We start from the raw sequence: 6,964 nt of genomic DNA on the forward strand, positions 1-6,964 counted from the left end.
TAGGACTGACTTCCTGCTAAGGTTCCCTGCCTCCCAAGACCCACCTCCTCTGAGATCTGAGAGATGCCACTTCAGGCCCTGAGACCTGTAGAACTTGTAACACTTCTCATAGCTGTAACATTCTTAGGGGTTGTCAGCAAGCTTTTGGCTAGCATCCCGCTGCTACCAAGAGTTCAAATCTTTATCTTTCACTCTTTGTCCTAGTTTGCTTTCTGTTTCTGTGATAAACACAATGACTGAAAAGCTACTTGGGGAAAGAAAAGGATTTGTTTATTTCATTTTAGAACTCCCAGGTCACAGCTCATCTCTGAGGAAGGTCAGGGCACAGACCTGGAGACAGGAACTGGAGTAGAGACTGTAAACAGATTTTTCTTTTGGCTGCCAGCTCCCAAATCATGACATGGAGACTTATTATTAATTATGAAAGCTCGGTCCATAGCTTAGGCTTGTTTCTAACTAGATCTTATAACTTAAATTAACTCATTTCTATTATTTTACTTTCTGTTTCAAGGCTTTATTATCTCATCTCCATATTGGCCATCCTGCTTCTTCCCAGCATTCTCCCTGTCCAGAAAATCCTGCCTAGCTATTGGTTATTCAGCTTTTTATTAAACCAATCAGAGTGACATAGCTTCACACAGTGTAAAGGAATATTCCACAGCAAGACACTAGGGGGGAATGCAGTTTACTGACTTGCTCCTTGTGGATTGCTCAGTAACACCTGCTCAGGGATGGCATCGGCACGGTGGCCTGTGCCTTCTTGCACTTTAAAACAAACAAACATGTGTATAGATGTGTGTTTTGCCTACACATATGTATCTGTATTTGTACCACATGTATGCCTGCCCATTTAGACCAGAAGAGGACATCAGATTCCCTAGAACTAGAGTTAGAGATAGTCGTGAGCCACCACGTAGGTGATGGGAATGGATCCTGGGTCCTCTGGAAGAGCCACCAGTGCTCTTAACCACTGAGTCACCTCTCCAGCCTTGCCCCCACCGTATTTAGTCATGGTTGCTTATGAACATGTGGGGGTGTCATTTATGTGAGCAAGGACACCTTGAAAGTGGTTAGAGCACTGAGGAAAATGGTCCCTTTTTCCTCAGAAATTATTAGCTGCCTGTAACTCCTGAGGGAGGGGTGAGGCTTTATGATCCCACCCACGCTACCACCCAGTGGTGGGCTCTGTTTGTGCAGGTAGGCACTGGGGCTCGGAGTTCAGGAAGTACGGCAGCTGTGCCAGGTCCAGAAGACAAGGTTTCACAGCACTCCTTCCCGTGCCCGGCCCTTACATCCTTCCGTCCCACCGTCTGAAATGTTGTGAGCTTTGGAGGCGGCTCATATAGATGTCCAGTTTCAGACTGAGCAGCCAACAGTCACTTAGTCTAAGCACTTTGAGCCATTCCGAGTCTCCACACCGATGCTTGACCACTGCATACAGAAGAGTCTCTCAAACCGGGCGTTGGTGGGGCACACCTTTAATCCCAGCACTCGGGAGGCAGAGGCAGGTGGATCTCTGTGAGTTCGAGTCCAGGCTGGACTACCAAGTGAGTTCCAAGACAGCCCTGTCTCGAAAAACCAAAAAAAAAAAAAAAAAAAGTCTCTCACCAAGGTGTAGAACAGCACAGATCTAGACACATCCTTTGAAATGTCTGTTGTATAATAAGGCAGTGTGCTAAGAGGGCCCTGTGTGATAAATGGCACATACAGAGTCAATAGGAAGATGTCCTATAGTACAATGGCTTATTTCAGAGTATAGGATGTCAATTAAAAAAGCTGAAATACAGACAGGGCCAGTGAGTCTTTCTTAATGTCCAAGTTGGCCATGGTAAAGAGTCTTAAAGATGGGGGTGGGAGTGGGGATGGGGAGGTGGAGGCTGATTTTCATATGTGTGTGTTACAGAGGGTGGTCTGGTCTTGAGGTGACAGGGAGCATGAAGAGAAATAAATGAATCCCGGAGCTCAAAGGTGGAGTCAGCAGGACTTGGCAAAATGTGTAATATCGCATAGCCAATCCCACTAGGTTTCTGGCTTGACCCAACGGCTAAAAACCGGTGTTAGAGAAATAAGAAATATAAATCCCTGAAGACTGGCAGATGGGGAGGTGTTACTCATGAATTGCAGTTTGCCTTTTCTGGGTTTCTTATGAGTTTGTGAGACATCCCCACGACTAAGTGGAGACTTCAGCATAGTGATGCCTTAGAGTGGGACTAGCAGGAAGCATGTGGCCTTAGAGTACATAGATTATCATCAGCACTGGGGTGGCACCTGGGGCCATGAAATGAGGGGGCTGCTAAGAGAGAGAGAGGACCCATAGGTCAAGGCAAGGGCTAGCAGGGACGAAAAAAAGACATGCATGGAAGCAGAAGCATGGCCAGATACTGCAGAAAGAATGCTGCCCCGGAAGCCAGAAGAAGGACAGAGTCCAGTCATTGTAGAGTGATATGTCCCCTTCAGAATTATCCCTGGCAACTCATAAATGATGAGCACCGAGACTTACCAGTGAGACTTTGCATGCATCTGTGTGGTGGTTTGAACAAGAAGCATCTCCCATGTGCTCATGTATTTAAACACTTGGTTCCCTGATGGTGGCTTGACTGGGGAGAATGTGGAATCTTTAGGAGGTGGAGTCTTGCTAGAGAAAGTATGTGACTAGGGACCAGGCTTTGAGGGCAGTTTCCCTCCTTCCCTTCCTCCCTCCCTCTCTCCCTCTCTTTTTCTCTCAGCTCCATACTTTCCCTGTCATGAGTACTTATAAACAGAGACTTTTCTGTCCACCTGATCCTGAAACCATTTCAGAGACTTAGTATTAATTATAAATGCTTGGCCAATGGCTCAGGCTTATTACTAGCTAGCTCTTACATTTAAATTAACCCATTTTTATTAATCTGTGTATTGTCATGTGGCTCATGGTGGTGCTCTGGCATGTTGCTCCTTGGGCAGCTGCTGACGACTCTCAGACTCTACCCTTCTCCTGTATCTCTGCTTGGATTTCCCAACTGGCTCTATCCTGCCTTGCCATAGGCAAAGAAACTTTATTTATCAACCAATGAGAGCAAAACATATTCACAGCATACAGAAAGACATCCCACATCAAGGCCTTTATCCTTCTGGAACTATAAGTTAAAATAAAGGCTTTTTCCTTAAGTTGCATTTGGTCATGGTATTTTATCACAACAACAGAAAAATAACTAATATAACCTGAATAAAAAAATATTGGTGGTAGGAAAGGGAGAGGAAACCCAATTAAGACATTGTCAGTATATCCACACAATAGAATGTTGTGCAATTTAAATCACATTTCTGAAAAATGACATGAGAAAACGTTTGTTGTAGTTGATTATTTTCACTCTTTACTCTTTTGGCTCTTTTGGGGGGCCACCACCCAGCTCCCAAATAAGTCACACACACACACACACACACACACACACACACACACACGTGTACGCACATGTGAGCATGGAGGCTTATTCTTTCTTATGAATGTTAGACTTATCTTGGATGGTTTCTAGCCAGTTTTTCTTAGCTTTAAAATTTTTTTCTTCTAGTTTTTTTTAACAGATTTAATTCACTTTATTTTTCTTGTATGAAAACCCTTATGTGATGGCCACAGCTGGAGGCTGAGTCCTCTGAGCTGAGACTCTGGTGTGGGTTTTCACAAGATGGTCAGTGAATTCCTGATAAGGAGACTTGGTGAACACAGTCTTTTTCCAGAGGTCTGTGGTCAGGTAGCTGTAGGTCTTGGAGATGGCATCAAAGGTGGCCTTGGCAAAGTTGCCCAGGATGGCAGTGCTGCCCTTGGCTGAGGTGTATCAGTTATCAATACTGACCACCATCAGTAGTTTCTTGGGCACAGGAGCAGAGACGGCGCCGGTGCCTGTGGGGGCAGGGATGAGACGCACCAACACGGAGCCACAGCAACCTGTCACCTTGCATGGGACAGTGTGGGGCTTGCCAATCTTGTTCCCCCTGTAGCCTCTCCGCACAGGGACAATGGAAAACTTGGCTGAGATGATGGGCCTTCGGATGCAGTGACTACCTCTTTGGAGCACTTAATGCCAAGACCAGCATGACCGTTGTAGTCCCCAATAGCAACAAAAGCCTTGAACCTGGTACGCTGGCCAGCTGGAGTCTGCTTCTACACTGATCTTTAGAAACCCATCCTTTAGGGATGAGCCCAGAAAGAAATCAATAATCTTGGATTCCTTAATGGTCAAGGAGAACAAGTAGATCTCCAGGAACTTGATCTTCTTGTCCTTGACCAGGCGGACCAGCTTGGTGACAGGGATCCACTCCTTGTCTTTGGCTTACCTACACGAGCCTGGCGCTCGACCACGACTGGGGGGACCCCAAGCCTCCACAGAAGCCGTGGTGGTCTCCTAATCCTGTACCCCCAGGTCCTCTGGGCCCTCCAGCTGCACAGGCATCATCTACCATTTGGTGTTTTCCGGAGAAGCGCCTCTAGGTTTTTATCTTTCCCTATTAACTTTTTTTTGGGGGGGGGGAGGTTGAGACAGGGTTTCTCTGTAGCTTTGGAGTCCGTCCTAGAACTTGCTCTATGGAACAGGCTGGTCTTGAACTCACAGAGATCGTCCCGTCTCTGCCTCTCAAGTACTGGGACTAAAGGCGTGCACCACCACTGTCCAACATCGTTCTATGTTTCTGTATATCTTTCTTTCCTTCTTATTCCACATCTGGCTGTATGGCTGGCCCCTTCTTTTCTGCTCCTTCCTCCTCTCTCCAAAGATTTTCCTTCAATTTATCCTCTCTGACTGCCAGCTCCACCCATCCTTTCTCCTGCCTCAATATTGGCGGTTCAGCTCTTTATTAGATCAATCAGGTGTTTTAGACAGGCTCAGTAGCCCAGCTTCACATAAACCTAAAAGAATGCAACACATCTTTGCATCATTAAATAAATATTCCACTGCATAAACGAATGTAACATCTTTGATTAATATTCTACAACAGTTAATAAGAAAGATATCCATTGAAAATCCATTCAAAATTAAGAATCTTTTTTTTATTTAAAATTATTCTTTTCCCTTTTTCTTTCTTACTTTTTTGGGGGGGTGGGTTGGGACAGGGTTTCTCTATATAGCTTTGGAGCCTATTCTGACACTCTGTAGACCAGGCTGGCCTTGAACTCACAGTGATCTGCTGCCTCTGCCTCTCAAGAGCTGGAATTAAAGGCATGCACCATCACCACCACCGGACTTCAAATTATTCTTAATAATATATGTATTAGGGTAATTGATGTGTGCTTGTATCCCAGAACTTGGGAGACAGAATCAGGAGGATCAGGAAGCTTTGAGGTCAGTAAGTTTGAGGTCAACCTGGACCGTGTGGTACCCCTACCCCATCTCAAACAACAGGCAAACAGACAAAGTAAGACATAGATTAGTTACCTTTTATTGCTGTGATGAGATATTTTAGCAAATCAGCTTAAAGGAGGGGAGTTGTATTTTGGATCACGGTTTTAGAGGGTCTAACCCGTTGTCACTTGGCTCCATTGATCCTGCACTGTGGCAATACAGAGCACTGTGGCGGGGAGCATGGTGGGGTAAGGCTGGTGATCCCTTCACATGTAGGAGCACAGGGTGTGCTCTTCAAGACCACACCCTGCCGTTTGTATTGTGTATGTCATGTTCTTCTCCTCATTTTCCGTGCGGAACATGCAACCTTTTTGTAATAAGAAAACCTTTAATTGTGTTTCAGTTCAAGGACTTGTGGAACGTATCACGTAGTATGCAGTGATTAAATATGCTGCTTATGAAAACATCAGCATGGCAGAGATTGTGTGCTCTCAGCTGAAGTCGCATGGAAAGGTGCAGGACGCACGCTTGACAGGACGCTCAAAGACAAAGTCGGGAGCGGTGGTGAGGATGGATAGCAGTCCCCAGCTGCTCAGCGAGGACTGAGGGGAGCGAATCCAGACTTGGGCCAAGGCGATGCGGCGTGCACAGAAGGGGAAGGGTGCGAGCTGAGCTAGAGCAGTCAGAGAAGGGAACACTGCGGAATGTGAGAAGGTCCGACCAATGTCGATTTGACGGGTCCTCTGCATCTGCCACCGGGCATTCATCCATATCAGGTGTCTCCTCCCACAGAGACGGCAGGCAGAAGCCCCGCCCTTCCCGATGGTTACAGCCAAAGGGATGGCTATCTGTCCCTAGAAAGGAGGTCACCAGACACTCCTCGGAGGGGCCAGGAAGGGTTTATAATTCTAAGATGTTTTAAATAATGCTCAGAAGAAAGGATATTAAGGGCCCGTGGCCAGGTATTGGCTGGAACACAGGGTACATTCTTTTGTCAGCCCTGAGCTTTTCTGGACCCGAACTCAGTGTGTTGGGTCATCCTGGGAACACTGCCTTAGGCTGCTAAAATTATGCTGTAGTTTGGTCTAGTGTCTTAAGGCAGGAATTTGGTTGGAGGTGGGGCCTCACCCAAGGCCACAGCAGGGGACACAAGAGTGAGCAGCAACCCGCTCTGACTCTGTGATCTCAGCCCCAGCACATGAGGAGGAGCATGCTTCCCGCCTGGTCTCTCAAGAGAGCACTTGCAACTGACCCAGCATCCTTCACACTATGGCCTCCCTGTCTGTATCAGGCAGAGGAGTCTTTGACAGTAGAACCACCTTTGATGGGTGTTGTGGGAAGATCTTTTTGTATACTGTGAAGATGTGTCTCTTTTATTAACTTAATAAAAAGCTGATCCGGGCTGTGATTATACGTGCCTTTAATCCCAACACTCGAGAGGCAGAGGCAAGTGGATCTTTGTGAGTTTGAGGCCAGCATGGTCTACAGCATGAGTTCCAGGACAGCCAGGACTGTTTTGCAGAGAAATCCTGTCTTCAAAAACAAAAACAAAACAACAACAATAACAATAAAAAACTGAATGGCCAATAGCTCCAATAGCTAGGCGGGATTTCTAAGTATAAAAGACACTGGGGGCCGGGCGTTGGTGGCAC

General features: G+C 46.4%; 1 pseudogene; it reads right to left on the reverse strand.

The window, feature by feature from the left end:
* Nucleotides 1-3,596: 3,596 nt before the first annotated feature.
* LOC101828864 lies at nucleotides 3,597-6,079 on the reverse strand (annotated as a pseudogene).
* Nucleotides 6,080-6,964: the final 885 nt, after the last annotated feature.

This window comes from Mesocricetus auratus, unplaced genomic scaffold (assembly GCF_017639785.1).
Source record: "Mesocricetus auratus isolate SY011 unplaced genomic scaffold, BCM_Maur_2.0 Super-Scaffold_100020, whole genome shotgun sequence".
Classification (NCBI taxonomy): domain Eukaryota; kingdom Metazoa; phylum Chordata; class Mammalia; order Rodentia; family Cricetidae; genus Mesocricetus; species Mesocricetus auratus.